At 44.0% G+C, this 23,294-nt stretch overlaps 1 long non-coding RNA gene across 2 annotated transcripts in view; it reads left to right on the forward strand.

The window, feature by feature from the left end:
- The window catches only part of LOC138641504 (uncharacterized), a 340,425-nt gene that overhangs the window by 244,283 nt on the left and 72,848 nt on the right, over positions 1-23,294 (forward strand). For both annotated transcript variants that reach the window (XR_011313886.1, XR_011313885.1), the window contains exon 3: positions 12,990-13,040. This is a non-coding gene — a long non-coding RNA (uncharacterized lncRNA). The remainder of the gene's footprint in view (positions 1-12,989; positions 13,041-23,294) is intronic.

Here is a 23,294-nt window from a genome sequence, read left to right on the forward strand (position 1 = left end):
GCAGGTTTCTTTGCCAGGCCAAAGCAGTCAGGGTCAGGGAATCACCAGTTTCGTAGTAGGAAACACTGCATCTAGGGCACCGGCGGCAACAATACCATCTCCCACCGTCTCTCAGTCTGCCATGTCCACCGGCACCCCCGCTAGTTCCACGATCTCCAGCTCTCCAGTCCAGCTCACCCTACATGAGACTATGGTTAGAAAAAGGAAGTACTTAGCCTCGCATCCGCGTACACAGGGTTTGAACGCCCACATAGCTAGACTAATCTCGTTAGAGATGATGCCCTACCGGTTAGTTGAAAGCGAAGCTTTCAAAGCCCTGATGGACTACGCTGTACCACGCTACGAGCTACCCAGTCAACACTTTTTTTCCAGAAAAGCCATCCCAGCCCTCCACCAGCATGTTAAAGAGCGCATCGTCCATGCACTCAGGCAATCTGTGAGCACAAAGGTGCACCTGACAACAGATGCATGGACCAGTAGGCATGGCCAGGGACGTTACGTGTCCATCACGGCACACTGGGCAAATGTGGTGGATGCAGGGTCCACAGGGAACAGCAAGTTTGGGACAGTTCTGCCTAGCCCACGGTCTAGGAAACAGTTGGCTGTAGCCGTTCTCACCCCCTCCTCCTCCTCCTCGTCCTCCTGCAGAAGCGAGACCTCGTCCACAGACCGCAGTCGCACAACCACTCCATCCGCAGCTGCCACTGTTGCACACCAGGTCTCCCATTATGGGGCAGCTACTGGCAAACGTCAGCAGGCTGTATTGGCTATGAAGTGTTTGGGCGACAACAGACACACCGCTGAAGTTCTGTCCGAGTTCTTGCAGAAAGAAAAGCAGTCGTGGCTGGGCACTGTAGATCTTGAGGCAGGCAAGCTAGTGAGTGATAACGGAAGGAATTTCATGGCTGCCATCTCCCTTTCCCAACTGAAACACATTCCTTGCCTGGCTCACACCTTAAACCTGGTGGTGCAGTGCTTCCTGAAAAGTTATCCGGGGTTATCCGACCTGCTCCTCAAAGTGCGTGGACTTTGCTCACATATCCGCCGTTCGCCCGTACACTCCAGCCGTATGCAGACCTATCAGCGTTCTTTGAACCTTCCCCAGCATCGCCTAATCATAGACGTTGCAACAAGGTGGAACTCAACACTGCACATGCTTCAGAGACTGTGTGAACAGAGGCGGGCTGTTATGTTTTTGTGGGAGGATACACATACACGGGCAGGCAGTAGGATGGCAGACATGGAGTTGTCAGGTGTGCAGTGGTCGAAGATTCAAGACATGTGTCAAGTCCTTCAGTGTTTTGAGGAATGCACACGGCTGGTTAGTGCAGACAACGCCATAATAAGCATGAGCATCCCCCTAATGCGTCTGCTGATGCAAAGTTTGACGCACATAAAGGATCAGGCGTCTGCAGCTGAGGAAGAGGAAAGCCTTGATGACAGTCAGCCATTGTCTGGCCAGGGCAGTGTACAGGACGAGGTAGCGGGCGAACAGGAGGAGGAGGACGAGGAGGATGATGGGGATGATTATATTTTTAATGAGGAAGCTTTTCCGGGGCCAGTGGAAATTGTTGGCGCGGCAAGGCCGGGTTCTGGTTTTTGGAGGGACACAAGTGACGTGGATTTGCCTGAAACTGCCCCTCAACCAAGCACAACCACAGATTTGAGAACTGGAACTTTGGGCCACATGGAGGATTATGCCTTACGTATCCTCAAAAGGGACACACGCATTACTAAAATGATGAACGATGACGATTACTGGTTGGCCTGCCTCCTTGATCCTCGCTATAAAGGCAAATTGCAAAATATAATGCCACATGAGAACTTGGAACTAATATTAGCAACCAAACAATCAACTCTTGTTGACCGTTTGCTTCTGGCATTCCCTGCACACAGCGCCCGTGATCGTTCTAACACGAGCTGCAGGGGCCAGCAGACCAGAGGTGTTAGAGGGGCAGAAATCAGAAGTGGCGTTGGCCAGAGGGGTTTTCTGACCAGGTTGTGGAGTGATTTTGCTATGACCGCAGACAGGACAGGTACTGCAGCATCAATTCAAAGTGACAGGAGACAACATTTATCCAGTATGGTTACTAACTATTTTTCATCCCTTATCGACGTTCTCCCTCAACCGTCATTCCCATTTGATTACTGGGCATCAAAATTAGACACCTGGCCAGAATTGGCAGAATATGCATTGCAGGAGCTTGCTTGCCCGGCAGCTAGTGTCCTATCAGAAAGAGTATTCAGTGCTGCAGGTTCAATACTAACAGAAAAAAGGACTCGTCTGGCTACCCAAAATGTAGATGATCTAACCTTCATTAAAATGAACCACAACTGGATTTCGAAATCTTTTGCCCCACCTTGCCCGGCTGACACCTAGCTTTCCTATTTAAAGGTCTTGCCTGTGGACTATTCTGAACGACTTTTCAAATCTCGTAATTTGCAGCACCTGATTGTCCAGCATCCGACATGTTAACACCTCCCTAAATGGCCAAAGTCCCCACACGGGGCCGTGGTATCGCCACTTGGCGCCAGCACCCGTGAGAGTACTGTTTGTCTGAGGAGGTGGGTGTGCCCGCTTTTGGTCGACGGCACTGCAACTAGGTCCCTCATAGTACAATAAAGTGTCTGGCGGTGGTGGTGCGCACCCAACGTCAGACACACCGTTGTAATATGAGGGGCCCTGGGCCTGTACCGCCGGCCACAAGACAGTCCCCCCCCCAGCTCAAACAGTGCTCTACCACTTGCAATATTTTCTCTCACAGCTCCACCAATGTTTAGTCTATGCGCTGACATCCTTCAATGCCTGGCACTGTCAATACCATTGTATTGACATTTTTCTTATGTTAGGCCTTCGAAGCCTGTCTGCGGTCACTCCTTCCACTAGGCCTCCACTGACCTGTCTACTGCTGCCCGTGTTCCCCTGGAACCAATTTTAAATTGCCTACAGCCCAATTTTTGTTATGTTAGGCCTTCGAAGCCTGTCTGCGGCCCGTTCTTTCCACTACTACTACACTGACCAGGCCACTGCTGCCCGTGTTCCCCTGGAACCAATTTTAAATTGCCTACAGCCAGCCCAATTTATTATGTTAGGCCTTCGAAGCCTGTCTGCGGTCCCTCCTTCCACTAGGCCTCCACTGACCTGTCTACTGCTGCCCGTGTTCCCCTGGAACTAATTTTAATTTGCCTACAGCCAGCCCAATTTATTATGTTAGGGCTTCGAAGCCTGTATGCGGTCCCTCCTTCCACTAGGCCTCCACTGACCTGTCTACTGCTGCCCGTGTTCCCCTGGAACCAATTTTAAATTGCCTACAGCCCAATTTTTGTTATGTTAGGCCTTCAAAGCCTGTCTGCGGCCCGTTCTTTCCACTACTACTACACTGACCTGGCTACTGCCGCCCGTGTTCCCCTGGAACCAATTTAAAATTGCCGACAGCAAGCCCAATTTATTATGTTAGGCCTTCGAAGCCTGTCTGCGGTCCCTCCTTCCACTAGGCCTCCACTGACCTGTCTACTGCTGTCCGTGTTCCCCTGGAACCAATTGTAAATTGCCTACATCCCAATTTTTGTTATGTTAGGCCTTCGAAGCCTGTCTGCGGCCCGTTCTTTCCACTACTACTACACAGACCAGGCCACTGCTGCCCGTGTTCCCCTGGAACAAATTTTAAATTGCCTACAGCCAGCCCAATTTATTATGTTAGGCCTTCGAAGCCTGTCTGCGGTCCCTCCTTCCACTAGGCCTCCACTGACCTGTCTACTGCTGCCCGTGTACCCCTTGAACCAACATCAGAAAATATAAAAATAAGTATTTTGCTTATAAAAAAGAAAATACTGGAGAGATATCAAATGCAGACATTTTAACATTAAAAACAAACACATACAACAATAATCTGGTACAGTACTAAAAATGGCCACCAGCTACAATAACTTTCTCCTGCAAGTAGTTAACTGAAAGTTTTTTTCAATTTAAAACACAGATATGGCATCCACCGAGTGTTGTCCTGTCGCGTCTTCTTTATATTATTGCCAAGAAGATGCAAAACAATGAAAATAATAAAATCATTATTTACCAAAAAAATAGAGTAAGTCAAAACCACATTGCAAATAAACATTCATTACAAATAAAGAAGCAGGGCGCGTCCGAGGGTGAGTATATACCTAATAAGAATATAATCACCCTCGGACGCGCCCTGCTTCTTTCCGACAGCCTTCCTTCCTAAGAATCAGCCCTTCCGTGGTGTAGAGAGAGGGTGTGTTACACTCCAAGGTGTTCCCCAGGTTGCCTTTCCTGAGCTTCGATCTTCATGCTCTCGTTTAGTAGTTGTCGGAAAGTAGGCTGCATTAGGCCTACAAATTGGGTATGGGGTGGAGAGAGATGGTGTGTTACACTCCAAGGTGTTCCCCAGGTTTCCTTGCCATTGCTTCGGTCTTCCGACTCTCGTTTAGTAGTTGTAGAAAACTACACTGCATTAGGCCTACAAAATGGGTATCGGGTGGAGAGAGATGGTGTGTTACACTCCAAGGTGTTCCCCAGGTTTCCTTGCCATTGCTTCGGTCTTCCGACTCTCGTTTAGTAGTTGTACAAAACTACACTGCATTAGGCCTACAAAATGGGTATCGGGTGGAGAGAGATGGTGTGTTACACTCCAAGGTGTTCCCCAGGTTTCCTTGCCATTGCTTCGGTCTTCCGACTCTCGTTTAGTAGTTGTACAAAACTACACTGCATTAGGCCTACAAAATGGGTATCGGGTGGAGAGAGATGGTGTGTTACACTCCAAGGTGTTCCCCAGGTTTCCTTGCCATTGCTTCGGTCTTCCGACTCTCGTTTAGTAGTTGTAGAAAACTACACTGCATTAGGCCTACAAAATGGGTATCGGGTGGAGAGAGATGGTGTGTTACACTCCAAGGTGTTCCCCAGGTTTCCTTGCCATTGCTTCGGTCTTCCGACTCTCGTTTAGTAGTTGTAGAAAACTACACTGCATTAGGCCAACAAAATGGGTATCGGGTGGAGAGAGATGGTGTGTTACACTCCAAGGTGTTCCCCAGGTTTCCTTGCCATTGCTTCGGTCTTCCGACTCTCGTTCAGTAGTTGTAGAAAACTACACTGCATTAGGCCTACAAAATGGGTATCGGGTGGAAAGAGATGGTGTGTTACACTCCAAGGTGTTCTCCAGGTTGCCTTTCCAGAGCTTCGATCTTAATGCTCTCGTTTAGTAGTTGTTGTAAACTACACTGCATTAGGCCTCCAAATTGGCTATGGGGTGGAGAGAGATGGTGTGTTACACTCCAAGGTGTTCTCCAGGTTTCCTCGCCATTGCTTCGATCTTCCGACTCTCGTTTAGTAGTTGTAGAAAACTACACTGCATTAGGCCTACAAAATGGGTATCGGGTGGAGAGAGATGGTGTGTTACACTCCAAGGTGTTCCCCAGGTTTCCTTGCCATTGCTTCGGTCTTCCGACTCTCGTTTAGTAGTTGTAGAAAACTACACTGCATTAGGCCTACAAAATGGGTATGGGGTGGAAAGAGATGGTGTGTTCCACTCCAAGGTGTTCTCCAGGTTGCCTTTCCTGAGCTTCTATCTTCAGGCTCTCGTTAAATTGTTGTTAAATGGAACAACTGCATTTGGCGTACTAGTTGGTTTGGGGCCTACTAACAGTGTCTGCCGCTCCTTGCTGTTCTCCTGGTTTCCTGTCCTGAAATTCCGTTTTCAGGCGCTCGTTAAGTAGTTGTTAATGTTAGACTGCATTTGGCCTACTAGTTGGGTTGGGGCCTACTATCGGTGTCTGCCACTCCTTGCTGTTCTCCTCCACTGAACAAAGCTGTGCCGCCTGTTTACTACGGTTGCCAATTTTGAACTGCATTTCGACTACTTACTGATTTGGGCCTACTCTCTGTGTCAGCCTCTCATTCCAGTTGTCCTCCACTGCAATGCCCCCTGGTTATTCCTGTGTTACCAATTTTGAACTGCATTTAGCCAACTTTATTCTTTGGGCCTATATCTGTGTTTCCTCCTCATCCTGCCCATTGCCCAGCCAGTGATAGATGAGTCTGCTGGTACATTGACCCATAACGCAACATTCCCCGTGCACGCTACAAAACAACATTGTGACCCTGCTGAAAGTCAGGTTGCTCTTCCCGCATACCATACCACCTTACACGGGGACAAAGAGGAAGGTGCAGATGAAAGTGCAGGTTCCTTCATCAGGTGGGGGGAGGAATACTAGTTGGCGACGTCACTGGCACAGGGCCTCTCATAGTATGCAAAAGTGTTGCTGCCGGTGGGAGGCGCCCCCGCCGTGCAAACACACCGCTGTACTTTGAGGGGCCCTGTGCCAGTGCGAATGCCAACGAGTGGGCCCCCCCTGCTTGCTCAGGTTCACAGCACTTGCAAAGTTGAAATACTTACCTCTCCCTGCTCCACTGCCGTGACGTGGTCCAGATTTCCTGGGCCCACTAATTACTTGAACCAGCCCTACCCACCACAACTTTAGCCAAATGACCCCCAATTTCAAATGCCTTCCAATTATTATAAGGTAAATTACGCTTGACAAGCTTCATTAAGAAGAATGGATGGTTTTGACATTAAAATGGGCACTCTAGGTGTTTTCCTGGCCCCCACTCAGTGCCGACTATGCTGCCCCATTGACTTGCATTGGGTTTCGTGTTTCGGTCGATCCCGACTTTACGTCAAAATCGGCCGATTTCACTCGACCCGACTTTTGAGATAGTCGGGTTTCGCGAAACCCGGCTCGACTCTAAAAAGGTCAAGGTCGCTCAACTCTACTCACCACTACATGATCGCGTGCAACAGAAGTAGAGAAAACATAAAACAGCCGCCTTATAATAAAATGATGCTGAATGTGATATATGAAGTTCCAGGTTGGGTTGTCATGGAATTTCAGCAGTGCTTTGATTGACATATACATAATCTCGCCATGTTATTATACGAAATATCGTGTCGCTTTACAACGTGTACAAAAGCTTTGGGATTAACATTCAGATGTCAAATAAGGATTCTGAGTCTCTCCTGCCCAGATGTCTCGGCATCACAATTGAACTGTGTTTGTTTCTAACACTGATTTTATTTCATTTCTCTGAAGCATTTTATAAGAATAATGCATTACACTGTGCATCGAAAGAGAGACTTCAACATCTCATCCGCACCAGGTGATGGTGGAGAGGGGCATATGTTCTTGTGTATGCGGGAGTTGGGTGAGACTTTGATTCAACCACCACATGTGTATTATTATTATTATTATTTATTGTTATAGCGCCATTTATTCCATGGCGCTTTACATGTGAGGAGGGGTATACATAATAAAAACAAGTACAATAATCTTAAACAATACAAGTCATAACTGGTACAGGAGGAGTGAGGACCCTGCCCGCGAAGGCTCACAATATACAAGGGATGGGTGAGAATACAGTAGGTGAGGATAGAGCTGGTCATGCAGCGGTTTGGTCGATCGGTAGTTACTGCAGGTTGTAGGCTTGTCAGAAGAGGTAGGTCTTCAGGTTCTTTTTGAAGATTTCAATGGTAGGTGAGAGTCTGATATGTTGGGGTAGAGAGTTCCAGAGTAGGGGTGATACGCGAGAGAAATCTTGTATACGATTGTGGGAAGAGGAGATAAGAGGGGAGTAGACAAGGAGATCTTGTGAGGATCGGAGGTTGCGTGAAGGTAAGTACCAGGAGACGAGGTCACAGATGTATGGAGGAGACAGATTGTGGATGGCTTTGTACGTCATGGTTAGAGTTTTGTACTGGAGTCTCTGAGCAATGGGGAGCCAGTGAAGGGATTGAAAGAGGGGAGAGGCCGGGGAATAGCGGGGGGACAGGTGGATGTGTATGGCCATGTTTAGGCTTTTCTAGAAGCAATACTTCTCTGTATGTCTTCGAACCTCAAACACAGAAGATCGTATTGAGGTACACATCAATGACCCTTAAAGGGATTGTCCACTTTATTCTAACAAATGTGTAGAGAACATGATATTATGGTACTCTCTAAAACATAAGTTACAGATTCTCCTCCATCTTTCTTCTTATAATGGTGCAGTTAAAGGAGCATGTGATGAGACGTGTCCATCAGTTCCTCTAATAGAAAAACACTGCATATTGAAAAGCTGACTTTCAATTGGGGGAGGCTGGCAGACAAGTCTTATCACATTATCCTCCAGAAGCGGCCATTGTGAAAATAGGAAATCTGTACATTCTGTTAGGAAGGATGAAAACTTGTAAAACGTAAATTTTAGTAAGATCCATAACAATGTTACCAAAGCATCTGTTAAAATAAAGATCTGCCATGTTTCGGCTCATTTACACAATTGGCTCTAAAGCTATTATTATTTGTGTATGCTATGCAGATACACAAAAAAAACTTTGAAAATTGTTTAGCACACCATCTCTGTCAGAAAACCACACTTGAAAAAGAAGAATGAGACTATAATACATAAGGTAGTATTGTAGGATGCAGGTAAAATGGGTGGTGAGGATGGTGCTCAACTGATTGGGTTGTGTGTGATACAACACCAGTAAATGTCCATAATATGCAAAGCTGACTATGTCTTCAGATAGAAGAGACACTCCAACATGTAGTTTGGAAAGTGGTTAGGAGGTGGACATTTAGCTGACCATGCTGCCATGTATATAGAGTTGTTCCACGCTGGTAGTTGTGCTAATAGCAATCTTTATTTGTTAGGAGACCATCTCTGACCTAGAAGAGATTATCAGTAGATCAACCCTAACCTACATCAGAATTCCTGCCAGAAGACTCCCTTGACCTAGAACAGGTTATCTGTCAGAAGAACTCCACTGACATAGACCAGATTATCTTTTGGAAGAACACTTCTAAGGCCGGCGTCACACTCAGCGTAGGGAAATACGGTCCATATTTTAGATGCATAATACACAGAAATGATCCCAAAACAGTGATCCATATGTCATCCGTAGGCAGGGTGTGGCTGCGTATTTTGCACATGTAAACCTCCGTATGTAATCCGTATGGCATCCATACTGCAATATTTTTTCGCAGGCTTGCAAAATGGACATAGAATGGATCCATGGGCTCAAATATTCGTTAAAACATATATACAGTACATATATATATATATATGTATATATATATATATCAGTGAGACACACACATATATATATATATATACATACCGTATATACTCAAGTATAAGCCGAGATTTTCAGCCCAAATTTTTGGGCTGAAAGTGCCCCTCTCGGCTTATACTCGAGTCACGGTAGCGGTGGGGTCGGCGGGTGAGGGGGAGAGGGCGCTGAGGTATACTTACCTAGTCCCAGCGATCCTGGCGCTCCCCCTGCCCTCCCACGGTCTTCTGTGCTGCAGCTTCTTCCCCTCTTCAGCGGTCACGTGGGACCGCTCATTAGAGAAATGAATAAGCGGCTCCACCTCCCATAGGAGTGGAGCCGCGTATTCATTTCTCTAATCAGCGGTGCCGGTGACCGCTGATAGAGGAAGAGGCTGCGGCACAGAAGACCGTGGGACGGCAGGGGGAGCTGGACGCCAGAACCAGGTAAGTATGTAATATTCACCTGTCCGCGTTCCAGCCTCCGGGCGCCGCTCCATCTTCCCGGTGCCGCTCCATCTTCCCGGCGCCGCTCCATCTTCCCGGCGTCTATCTGCGCTCTGACTGTGCAGGTCAGAGGGCGCAATGACGCATATAGTGTGTGCGGCGCCCTCTGCCTGATCAGTCAGAGCGGGGAGACGCCGGGACCGGACGCTGGGAGCTGCAATCAAGAAAGGTGAGTATGGCTTTTTTTTTTTATTGCAGCAGCAGCAGCGGCGGCACAGATTTATACCGAGCATCTATGGGGCAGTATGAACGGTGCAGAGCACTATATGGGGCAGATATGGAGCAATATGAACAGTGCAGAGCACTATATGGGGCAGATATGGGGCAATATGAACAGTGCAGAGCACTATATGGGGCAGATATGGGGCAATATGAACAGTGCAGAGCACTATATGGGGCAGATATGGGGCAATATGAACAGTGCAGAGCACTATATGGGGCAGATATGGGGCAATATGAACAGTGCAGAGCACTATATGGGGCAGATATGGGGCAATGTGAACGGTGCAGAGCACTATATGGGGCAGATATGGGGCAATATGAACGGTGCAGAGCACTATATGGGGCAGATGGGGCAATATGAACGGTGCAGAGCACTATATGGGGCAGATATGGGGCAATATGAACGGTGCAGACCACTATATGGGGCAGATATGGGGCAATATGAACGGTGCAGAGCACTATATGGCAGAGCTATGGGGAAATATGAACGGTGCAGAGCACTATATGGCAGAGCTATGGGGAAATATGAACGGTGCAGAGCACTATATGGCAGAGCTATGGGGAAATATGAACGGTGCAGAGCACTATATGGCACAGCTATGGGGAAATATGAACGGTGCAGAGCACTATATGGCACAGCTATGGGGCAATAATGATCTATTTTTATTTTTGAAATTCACCGGTAAATGCTGCATTTCCACCCTAGGCTTATACTCGAGTCAATAAGTTTTCCCAGTTTTTTGTGGCAAAATTAGGGGTGTCGGCTTATACTCGGGTCGGTTTATACTCCAGTATATACGGTATACATTTATATTTCATACAGCGCTACATAGCAGAAAAGCCGGTAATTCAATTGCTGGCTTTTGCTATCTCCTTCCCCAACCCGACAGGATATGAGACATGTTTTACATACAGTAAACCATTTCATATCCCTTTTTTTTTTTTTGCATATTCCTCACTACTAATGTTAGTAGAGTGTGTGTGCAAAATTTGGGGGTTCTAGCTGTTAAAATAAAGGGTTAAATTGCGGAAAAAACTGGCGTGGGCTCCCGCGTAATTTTCTCCACCAGAGTAGGAAAGCCAGTGACTGAGGGCAGATATTAATAGCCTGGAGAGGGACCATGGTTATAGGACCCCCTGGCTAAAAAATCTGCCCCCGGCCACCCCAGAAAAGGCACATCTGTAAGATTGCTGGCTTTTCTATAGAACACGCAAGTCACACGCATGGTCCGTGTGTAATCCATATTCTTATCGCCCCCATAGACTTTCATTGGCGTATTTTTTGCGCAATACACTGACAAACGCAGCATGCTGCGATTTTGTACGGTCGTAAAATACAGATGCGTCATATACACCAGATAGAATCTGCCCCATAGAGAATCATTGGTCCGTGTGCAATGCATAGTTTTTGCGCCTCTCATACGTCTGTAAAACTCTCTAGTGTGACGCCGGCCTAATTTAGGCCAGATTATCTGTCAGAAGACTATTCCTGACCTAGACTGGATTATCTGACAAAAGACCACCCCCGACCTAAATCACAATATCAATCACAAGACCACCCCTCACCTTAACCAGATTATTTGACAGAAGACCACCTCTGACCTAGACCAGATTATTTATCTAGAGACCTCCCTGACCTAGAACAGATTCTATCTGGATCACTCCCCCTACCATGCCCCCTAATTTAGACAAGTTTATCTGCCAGAAGAGCACCACTGAACTAGGCAAAATTATCCGTCAGATAATCACTAATGTAGGACAGAATATTTGTCAGAAGGCCATCTCTGACCTAGATCAGATTATGAATCACAAATTGTCCCAGATTACCTGTGAAAAAACCAAGATTACCTGTCAGAAGACTACCTCTTACCTAAACCAGATTTTATTTGGGAACACCACTGTTAATTTAGACCAGATTATCTGTCAGAAGACCATGCCTGACCTAGATCACATAGCATTTTGCATTTAGTCCAATAAGTTTTACTTTGGTCTCATCTGAGCAGAGCATCTTCTTTCACTTACTTCAGGTAGTAAGTGAAAGCAAATGCTCTGCTCAGATGAGACCAAAGTAAAATTTTGTGGACTAAATGAAAAACGCTATGTGTGGCAGAAAACTAAAATGTCAAATTGCCTATGAAACACCATCCCTACGTCAAACATGGTGGTGGTGGCAGAATTATGCTTTTCTTCAGCAGGGGCAGGGAAACGGTCAGACTTGGTAGGGTGATGGATTGAGCTAAATACACGGAAATCCTTGAAAAAAACCTGTTAGAGGCTGCAAAAGACATAAGAGTGGGGCGTAGGTTCACCTTCCAGCAGGACTATGACCCTAAACATACTGCCAAAGCTACCGTATAATGGAATAGTTTAAAGCAAAGCATAGTTGTGTGTGAATGGCACAGTCACTGTCCAGACTGAAATCCCATTGAGACTCGACAATTGCTTTTCACAGACACTCTGCATCCAATCTCACTGAGCTAGAGCAAGTTTTGTAAAGAAGAATGGGCAAAAATGTCAGCCCTCTATATGTCCAAAAGACTTGCAGCAGTAATTGCAGCAAAATGTGATCCTACTGAATACAAATGCACTTCCCAATTTTCAGATTTATATTTTTAAAATATTTAGAAAATCCTGCATCATTTCCTTTACCATTACTTGCTACTTAGTGTTGGTATATCACATAAAATCCCAATTAAATATGTTTAAGTCTTTGAGCGTAAAGGGAATTTTTTTTAAAATATGAATATGTTTTCAAGACACTGTATATCTGTTCTGCATACTTTCCCTTAAAGGCCAGTAGCTTTGCTGGGAACTAATTATCCATGTCTATATTGCTTAATTCACACATTTTACAGATAACAAGAAGTTTCAGGTTGTTCCTGATCTTCTTATATTGAGGTTACCCTTGCTTCCTGTTCTCGTAAACTTTCTACACCCCACTTATCACCATCATTCTCTTATTATTAATTCTTACTGCCTGGGTCCGATCTCTTGTCTTCTCACGATTCTTCTTCACGACCCTGTTCTTGCCTACTGACATTATCTTCATTTGACATTTCTATTCAAATTTGTCTTTGAGAAGAATTTTCTCTTTTTTTATCGCTTTGCTCCAAGGAGTTCAATAGAATTTGCTTTTCATTGACCATATTTCTTTTTTCCTTTTCAGTGAGTTATTACACTGTATGAATCCCAACTTGATTGAACTGCCACTTTCATGGTAAGATTTTCAATAGACTACACTCTAATTAGTACACATGGATATAGTGTTAGCAGAGTGCGGAAGGGAGATTCAGCATGACATTTTTTATAGCGTTCCTTTGTCCAACAGCGTTCTAATGAGATGGAAAACACGGACAGCACATTCAGTTATAGACTTTTCTGCTTCGTTGGACTGACTTGTTTGTTCAGACATAAAGAAAAAAAATAACATTTTGGGATTTCTGATAGCAAGGACATATAACTAGGAATGAGCGAAAGTACTAAGTGCTACTCGGATAGCACTAGAGTATCTGGGTGCTTGGATCTACTCGTTACTGGGCAAGCATTGGGTGGTGCTAGATGTAAAACTTGAATCCCCTCCCTGCATGTTTTTCACCTGTTACACAGTAAATAAGAATGCAGGGATTGCTTGCATGTCACTGTAGCCATCTTGGTTGTGGCATTATTGTGATTAGCTGGCTGTGTGACATCATCAGTAGGGTTGAGCGAAACGGGTCGGCCATTTTCAGAAGTCGCTGACTTTTGGCAAAGTCGGGTTTCATGAAACCCGACCCGACCCCTGTGTGGGGTTGGCCATGAAGTCGGCGATCTTCTGAATCTGGAATCGGAATTCCGATACCGATTCCCGATATGTTTAAGATATCGGGAATTGGTATCGGAATTCAGATTTAAGTGTAAAATAAAGAATAAAAATAAAAAATATTGCTATACTCACCCTCGGACGCGCCCTGGTTGTAAGCGGGAGCCTTCCTTCCTAAGAATCAGCGCTTGAAGGACCTTTCGATGACGTCACGGCTTCTGATTGGTCGCGTGACGCCCATGTGACCGCTCACGCGACCAATCAGAAGCCGAGACGTCATCGAAAGGTCCTTCAAGCGCTGATTCTTAAGAAGGAAGGCTGCGGATTACAACCAGGGCACGTCCGAGGGTGAGTATATTCCTAATAGGTATATACTCACCCTCGGACATGCCCTGGTTGTAACCCGCAGCCTTCCTTCCTAAGAATCAGTGCTTTGAAGGACCTTTCGATGACGTCACGGCTTCTGATTAGTCGCGTGACGCCCATGTGACCGCTCACGCGACCAATCACAAGCTGCGACGTCATCGAAAGATCCTACAAGCGCTGATTCTTAGGAAGGAAGGCTCCCGGTTACAACCAGGGCGCGTCCGAGGGTGAGTATAGCAATATTTTTTATTTTTATTCTTTATTTTACACATTAATATGGATCGCAGGGCCTGAAGGAGAGTTTCCGCTCCTTCAGACCCTGGGAACCATTAGAAACCCAATGCACTGCATTGGGTTTCGTGTTTCGGCCGACCCCGACCCCGACTTTTCTATAGGATCGGCCGATTTCACTCGACCGGACTTTTGAAAAAGTCGGGTTTCGTGAAATCCGACCCGATCCTATAAAAACAAAAGTCGCTCAACCCTAATCATCAGTGGTTATAAAGAACAAGCGCTGCCCGGCTCGGCACACTGACGCAATTGCACAGCTCTGTGACAGCTTGTGTTGGAGACAGAGTGCTTCTCCATGTGTGTGTGTGCACAGCATAACAAATCAGAGGCCTGTAGTGGTGATACTGATGCTGAAGCTGAACCATCATACTAACAGCCATTCCAAGGGCTAATCATTTCTTTACTGTTTGTATCACATGTACTCTGCATATAGCCTACGGAGGAAGAGAGAGTTGCAGGAGCAGGATCAGTGGAAGAATACAGTCTGTAGACAGGAATTAGGGCTATACACTCCTTGCAAAATATATAGCGGCATTTTGTTGTGTGACAAAAAATGAAAGTATTGTGTGATCCAACGAGTATTACATGCATTGTGGTACATTTTGGTGTTCAATAACACTCCAAAAAAATGTTTACATTTTGTTTCTGGATTAAATTACTCACCCATAGAATATTCCGTGATCTTTCGTACATTTTTGTTATATTTAATACTTTAAAAAAAAGGAATTAAAAATGTTGTTGGGTTAAATTTTTCATCCATACAGTACTCAGTGGTATGGGGTACATTTATTTGACCTCTAACACTGCAAAAAAAGTGTTTCACATTTTTTTGGGGTCAATTACTCATCCATAAAGAATTTTGTGACATGGGGTACATTTCTGTGATATCTAACACTTTATAAAAGTGTTTACATTTTTTTCTGGGTTAAATTACTCATCTATACAGTATTCTGTGATCTGGGGTACATTAATGTGATATTTATCACTGCAAAAAAGCGTTCAAAAATTTTGCTGGGTTAAATTTCTCAGCCATTCAATATTCTGAGGTCTGGGGTACATTTTAGTGATATATAACACTCAAAAAAAGCGAAACTTTTTTTGCTGGGTTAAATTTCTCAGCCATAAAGTATTCTGAGGTGTGGGGTACATTACTTTGACATCTATCACTCTGAAAGAGGTTTAATAAATGTTTCTGGGTTACATTTCTAATCCATACAGTATTCCTTGGTATGGGGTACATTTCTTTGATATCCACACTACAAAAAAGTTCAAAAATGTTTCTGTGTTCAATTACTCACCCATACGGTATTCCGTGGTCAGGGGTACATTTTTGTAATAAATAACACTCTAAAGAAGGCTTTTAATAAATGTGTTGGGTTAAATTTTTCACTCATACAGTATTCCTTTGATAGGGTACATTTTTGTGATACACAACACTCAAAAAAAAGTAAAATTTCTTTGTGGGTTAAATTTCCATACAGTGTTCCATGGTGCGGGGTACATTTTTTAGACTTGTTTTGAAGAGTTAACCCCTTAGTGACCAGGTCAAATGTTTCAAATCTGACCAGTATCACTGTTACACCCACAGGGTGTGATGATGTCTAATGGACTCACTAGACCACTGATGGTGCAGTGGTAGCTGTAAAAACACTAGTCAGCTAACTGACTAGTAGTTAGCTAACCTGGAAATCAGCCACCTCTCATCCGTTCCTGCACAGAGGTAGGAGCACACAGTCCACAGGAGAAAATACAATAAATCCAGCAGGAAATTCAAGTACAAATTCTTGTTTATTTCTTCATATTAAAATATAGATAATGGGTAAACCACTCAGAAAGTATTACACAGCAACACGCATAAAAAGTTCATGGTGTGGTAGCATTATTCCGATGTGTTTCGACTTGATGTCTTAATCATGACTTGATTAAGACATCAAGTCGAAACACGTAGGAATAATGCTACCACTCCATGAATTCTTTATGCGGGTTGCTGTGTAATACTTTTTGAGTGGTTTACCATTATCTATATTTTAATATGAAGAAATAAACAAGAATTTTTACTTGAATTTCCTGCTGGATTTATCGTATTTTCTCTAATGGTAGCTGTATACCCGATACTCAAGCGCCAGGAGAATGAACTTCAAAAAACCAAAAATATTTATTAATGGACGTTTAACAAAAGGACAAAGGTGCCTGAGGTGAGGACCCTCTGGATCATGACACTGTACCACATAGTGGAGCACCATGCAATGTATCTCCCTGTACAGGGATTCCCCAGTCACAACACCAGGAGGCCTAAATGCCGCAAATCCTAGACCAGAGAGACAACCTGTACAGACCTGATAGAAAGGACAGTAGAATACTGGCTCTGTCGATGAAAAGAATCCCAGAAGTTCCGTGTAATCCCGGAAAGACTGATCCAGCCACTAGTGGTATCTGGAGAGATCACAGAGGAAATCAGGATAGGAAACTGCCAGCAGAGGATTCTGTGGAGACAGAGGTATTATTATAATGCAAAGCAATAGTCTTCCAATCACAGATCACAGCAAAGTATGGCCTGAGCAGGAGGCAACCATCCTACAGAATGAACATGTTGCCCAGACACCTCCCTTAAGGGGAGGATGCCTTTTATGCACAGAGCACCACAGCACAGACAGCCCTAGTAGAGAACAGGTGCCATGCTGCTTTAAGTATGTGCAGGAAGTGGGGCGCATCTCCTGAGAGCATTTCCAGGAGACCTGCCAAAGGGATGCAGGTTCCTAGCAGGGAAAGGAGCCGCCGATCATCTGGAGCCATGGACATGGTGAGCAGAACCAGTGGAGCTGCATGTTTGGCGCAAGTCTCCCTGTCCATGAGAGACCGGGCCAGTGGCTGAGGGCATGACAGTCACTTTATGTGGTAATAACTCTAGAACACTTCAACAGATCTTATTGATTTTGAGAAAGTTTTTTCATGACATATTGTACTTTGTGTTAATAGTAAATTTACATTGATATTTTCTGCATTTATTTATACAAATATCAGAAATTTGTCATAAAATTCCAAAAATGAGCACTTTTCAAACTTTGAATGATTATGCATTTAATCCAGACAGTCATACCACATAAAATAGTCATTAAATAACATTTCCCTCATGTCCGATTTATATCAGCACCATTTTTAAAATATCATATTATTTTGTTAGGATGCTAAAAGGTTTAAAACTGTAGCAGTATTTTTTATGTCTTCAAGGAAATTTACAAAACTTACTTTTTCGGGACCTATTCAATTTGAAGTGACGTTGGCATACCTATATGTCGTAAAATCCCCAAAAGGTATACCATTTTAAAAACAGCACCGTTCAACATATTTTAGAATGCTGTCAAGTAGTTTATTAATCATTTGGGTGCTTTTCAGTAATTAATACAAATTGACATGACAGGAAGGAAAAATTCAGTTTTTTCCACCTAAATGTCAGTAACTTCTGAACAGGTTGCTATAACGGCAGACTCTAAGGCCATTATTTGGCCATGACTTGCCATGGCAAACATCAGGACAACATAATTATGATCTCAGGGTGCCGATGGGGTTAAAGAGGGAGCCCTCAGAATCTGTTAACCATTTAAACGCTGTAGTCCCTATTGACAGCATCATATAAGTGGCTAAAACGTTGGTAGCAACACCAATCAATAGTGTTGAGCGATACCTTCCGATATTTGAAAGTATCGGTATCGGATGTTATCAGCCGGTATCGGCAAAATATCGGATCTCGCCGATACCGATACCCGATACCAATGCAAGTCAGTGGGACACAAATATCGGAATGTATCCTGGATGGTTCCCAGGGTCTGGAGGAGAGGAAACTCTCTTTCAGGCCCTGGGATCCATATTAATGTAAAAAATAAATAATAAAAATACAAAATATGGATATACTCACCCCTCCGAAGGACCCTGGCTGTCACCGCTGCAAGCGTCTGCCTCCGGCCTTAAGAATGCTGTGAGTGAAGGACCTTCGATGACGTCGCGGTCAGGTGACCGGTCAGGTGAGCGGTCACCTGACCGCTCACGTGACCGCAACATGATCGAAGGTCCTTCACTCTCTGCATTCTCAGGAACGAAGGCGGACGCTTGCAGCGGTGACAGCCAGGGTTCGTCGGAGGTTTGAGTATATCCATATTTTTTATTTTTATTCTTTATTTTTTACATTAATATGGATCCCAGGGCCTGAAGGAGAGTTTCCTCTCCTCCAGACCCTGGGAACCATAAGCACCACACATGCCGAAGATGTCTGGGAACTTCCGATTCCGATTTTTGATATCACAAAAATATCGGAACTCGGTATCAGAATTCCGATACAGCAAATATCGGCCGATACCCGATACTTGCAGTATCGGAATGCTCAACACTACCAATCAAGGCTCGTTCAGCAAGGTGTCTGGGATGCTAATATCTGATATGTGAGGTCAGTTAAAATAAATATTGGTGGTCACTAAGGGGTTAAATTTTTCAACCATACAGTATTCCATTGTCTGGGGGTACATTTTTGTGATATATAACACTCAAAAAAAAGAGTTGTTTTCTGGGTTAAATTTCTCTTCCATACAGTATTTCATGGTCTCGAGTACATTTTTGTGATAAATAACACTCAAAAAAGCGTAAAAATAAAGCGAACCTGTCTGCAGAATTTTGCTAAGTAAATTACAGACATTGACAGATTGCTGCTGTTATACTGATTAAAATTATACCTGGGGTGAAGAAATCCGTCTTGTGGTTCTTGTGTAATCAGTATTAGAAGTTTTCAGTTAATGATACACACGTCCTCTAAGGTGGGACTTTAGGCAGAATCTTATCTTCCTGCTCTAAGCCAGAGAAACAAAGGAAAGACCGGCCCACAGGCCGCCCCGAGGCACAGTCTGTATCTATGATAATGAACATGTTTGTGCTTCGAGGTGGGCTTGTGGGCAGGTCTTTGCTTGGTTTCCTTAGCTTAGAACAGGAAGATAAGACTCTGACTACAGTCCCGCCCAGGAGTACAGGCATATCATTGCTGAAAACTTCTAACATTGATGACACAAGGATCACAAGATGGAATTCTTCACCCCAAGTATTATTTTAATCAGTAAAACACCAACCTGACAGTGTCCATCGTTTACTTAGCAAAATCCTGCAGAAGGCTTGCTGTAAATTTCACAGTAATGTAATTCTAGCACTCCAAAAAAGCATTCAAAAATGTTGTTGGGTTAAATCTAACCCATACAGTATTCCGTGATCTGGAGTACATCACTGTGATGTCTGTCATTCCAAAAAAGCATTTAAAATTGTTTCTGGGTTCTTTTCCATTTGGTCTTGTCTCAACGTTTTGGTGAGCATTGCCCAGTGATTGTGTATCTGAGGAGGCAGAGACGAATGTGGGTACATCCGCTTTTGAGGTGACAGCTGACTAAAGAACATTTCCACCGACTGTATGGTTCTCTACAGAGCCATCCTGACAAGTTCTATCAGTACTGTCGGATACATTTGACCTTCTTTTGGAGGCTGTGTGACCTGGCATAACCTTCAAGGCCACAAAGATGCTCAAATGTATTTTGCCAGATGAGCGGCTTTTACTTACATTACAGTATGTATTCATCCTATATTTGTGGGTTCTTAAATGTCTTTTGCATTTTCAAACCTGCTCCAGCCTTCCTTTTATTCAAATTATTGTCTGTATGTTTCCAGCATCTTAACTTTATTTGCTTCATCACATTTTGTCATTTTCACTCAGATGTTTCTCAGAAAGATCTGTTCCTTAACATGTAATAGTGTTGCCTCTTGTTGAGTCAGGGCTTAGTTTGCTATGTAGGTTACTTTTATGATGGCATACACTGTTACTATTATGCGTGGAGATGTGAATTTCTCAATTTCTGTTTGTTTCTTATTAATTTTAGATTTCTATCCACCGGTCTCTCCTATATGGCACTTCCTCTGTTGTTTCCTATAGGGAAATCCACCATCTCAGGCATTGTACTTTCAACATGTACAGAAATATGGAACCACCTTCATAATTCTGTAATGTCTGACCCCAAAAAGAAGACTGGCTGCGGATAGCCCGTGGATGTTAGAAAACATGCCAGTTCCCCAACTGTATAGGATCCCTGGATGGGAAGCACATCTGTGTTCGTAAGCCGCCAAACTCAGGGTCCCAATATTACAATTATAAACAATTTTTTTCTGTAGTGATGTTGGCCCTGGTCGACAGCATATAAAGGTTCATAATTGTCAATATTGGAGCCTATGGCAGGACTGGAGACTCTAAAGTCTTCAATTCTTCTATAATGGGTCAGCGGCTTTGAACTAATAATTTGGACATTCCACCCCCACGTCTCTTACCGGGTTCAAGTTTGGAAGCGGTTCCTTATGTTATGGTTGCTGATGAGGTATTTCAATTGAACCGCAATGTCATGAAGCCATATCCACGGAGAGCCCTGGACCACCTGCGCCAAATTTTTAATTATCAGCTATCCCGCGCCTGACGATTGGTGGAGTGCACCTTTGGAATCCTATTTGTAAAATGGAGGGTCCTGATGTCAGCAATATAACTAAGTGAAGCAAATGTAAATCTTGTCATTAAAGTCCTGTCTTCCTTCACAACTTCACGCGGATCCATGACTGTCCATGAAATGATCCAAATGATGAAGTCAATGGATATAATGGCATGGCTACAACACGTTTTAATAATCTATGTCGTCAGCCCTCTGGCCTTTAAATGCAGGACATGTTAACAGATTATTTTGTATCACCAGAGGGACATATTCCATGGCAAGACTATGCTGTGTCAATGTTATAGTAGCCTTTGTTGTTGTAATTTAATTAAAATTCTGTTAGTGAGTAAACTGTATGATGTTCATGTATGAGAAACATCAACTATATATTGTTCAAAACATAAAACACACATTGAAATAACAGGATTTTTTTAAGTTCACGTGTATTTTGCCCCAAACAAAACATATTCCAATCATATAATGTTGTGCGTGGTGGAGGTGGTTTGGGGAGTTCTGTTGGCTGCTCATCCTGGCTTCCAGGCATGTGTAGGTTGTTGTCGGTGGACAACTGCCATCTTTCCAGGAAGTTGAAAACAACATTTTGGTTATTCGGTGCTGTGCATGAATCAATCACAATTTGGAGTGCACCTCTGGCACGCAGCCTCACCTCATGAAGAATTGTGCACAAATATCGTGCCAGACTCCAGGCATATGCCTCCTCAACTTCATCGTTAACAGTGCGCAATAGATAATCCAAAATGCCAGTGTCTACTTGGAGCCTGTTACCAGTGGTGGGAATCTTCCTCCTTTGCCATCCCCGGCGTGGGATGGCAGCAGCCTGTGGTGAGGTATCCAGGGGTAGCGTAGGACTACTGCTATGCCCATGTTCATCCTCTTTTCAATAAAACTCCTGTCCTGCAGAAGGTCGTGGTGCTGGTGTTTGGATTGCTGCTGATGGTGCAGAAGAAGGTCCAGCAAGTGCATAGATCCAGAATGGTGATCTCAGAAATTCAAACGTTCATACTATATATATTTGCGCCTTTTAGTGGCTGCGGCACCACTCCTGGCCTGCTACTGGTGCTCACAGATGTATTGAACACGGCAGCTGCACCACTGTCTTCTGACATCAGACACTGCAAAGTGACACAATAAATTAATCTAAGTATGATCACCTTGTTTGTGTTTTGAAAGATAGGTTACAAATGTAAAGTTGCATTCAACTTGTCAAGTGTAAAGGGAAAAACAGGCCAGAAATTCCAAAGAACATCACGTAGCCTAAAGCTTTTAAATGTTATTTCTCCCCTTTTAATTAATTACTTTTGTGAAGTTTTTACTTTACTTACTAATTTCCTGCTGGACCTCACGTATACTTTCCTCATAATTGGGGAATATTTGGCAGCATATGCAACTCCAAGCTGCATCCTTTCTATTGCAGTCTGCATAATTGGCATTGTGTTTGTCCCATAATTCAGGCCTAGCCTGCACCAGAACAATCAGCATTTCCACATTTATAAGTCTTGCCATGTTGCTGGTATCTGTAGAGGCATGTTCATGGCTTTTTTATGGGTTGCCAGGAAATTATGCCTGCTAAGCTTCCTGTTCTTGGCTGATGCAATTTCCATGCTTCAGGAAAACGTTTGTGTTTTTGTTGCAGGCTACACGGATGGTCCATGTGGCATTCAAGTTTTTCTCGCACCCATAGACATGCATTGGCGAGTCTCAGACGATATACGTGTACAATCACAGCATGAATACGGCTGAGAAAATAAACAGTGCTGTGAGCTGCTCCATATGATAACACTGGTCCGAGTGATAGGTGATGTTTTCTCTCATCGCACTCGCCTGTATTCTATGGTAGTGTGACACCAGCCTATAGTTCTTAAATCTTAGTGGAATCGTTCACCCTGTTCTTCACTTGGTCACCAAGGTTTTCTGGGAAACAATCCAAGTGGCTTTTGGAGATAATGCACCTTGATGCTCATTGTACAGCCAAGGTGGCAGAAGGAAGATGGCATTATTTATACTTGTTCAGTGTAATTATCTGCTTTATAGTTCCCAAGACAATTCCACACAACTATAGTGAAAGAAGACCATGCATATGCCTCAGCATCATTCAATGAATCTTTGAAGTGTGGATCTCTCGTGAATACTCTAATTTGAGGGCCATCAAAAATACCTGCTTTCAATTATCTTTTTCCTGTCAACCAATGGTTCTGGAATTACATTCTTTTGTCCGACTACTATGTGCCCTCTCATAGGCCACTGTGTTCTCACCCATTGCTCATTTTTTAATCTACTATCCCAGAGACATATAAAACAAGGGATATTTGCTGTATCCACTCTGCTGTCCCATGAGAATATTCATAATCTTATGATCCACACAGATTGGCCACTGTTGATTGTGATATGATATTTTCTGTAGGACCAGAGCTATTGTGTTTTGCTCTTAACTCTTAGTTGAGTGACCTATTGGGATTGATCCATATTTTAATCCATGGTGTAAAAGCACACATTTTAA

Source organism: Ranitomeya imitator, chromosome 6 (assembly GCF_032444005.1).
Source record: "Ranitomeya imitator isolate aRanImi1 chromosome 6, aRanImi1.pri, whole genome shotgun sequence".
In the NCBI taxonomy this organism is placed as follows: Eukaryota; Metazoa; Chordata; class Amphibia; order Anura; family Dendrobatidae; genus Ranitomeya; species Ranitomeya imitator.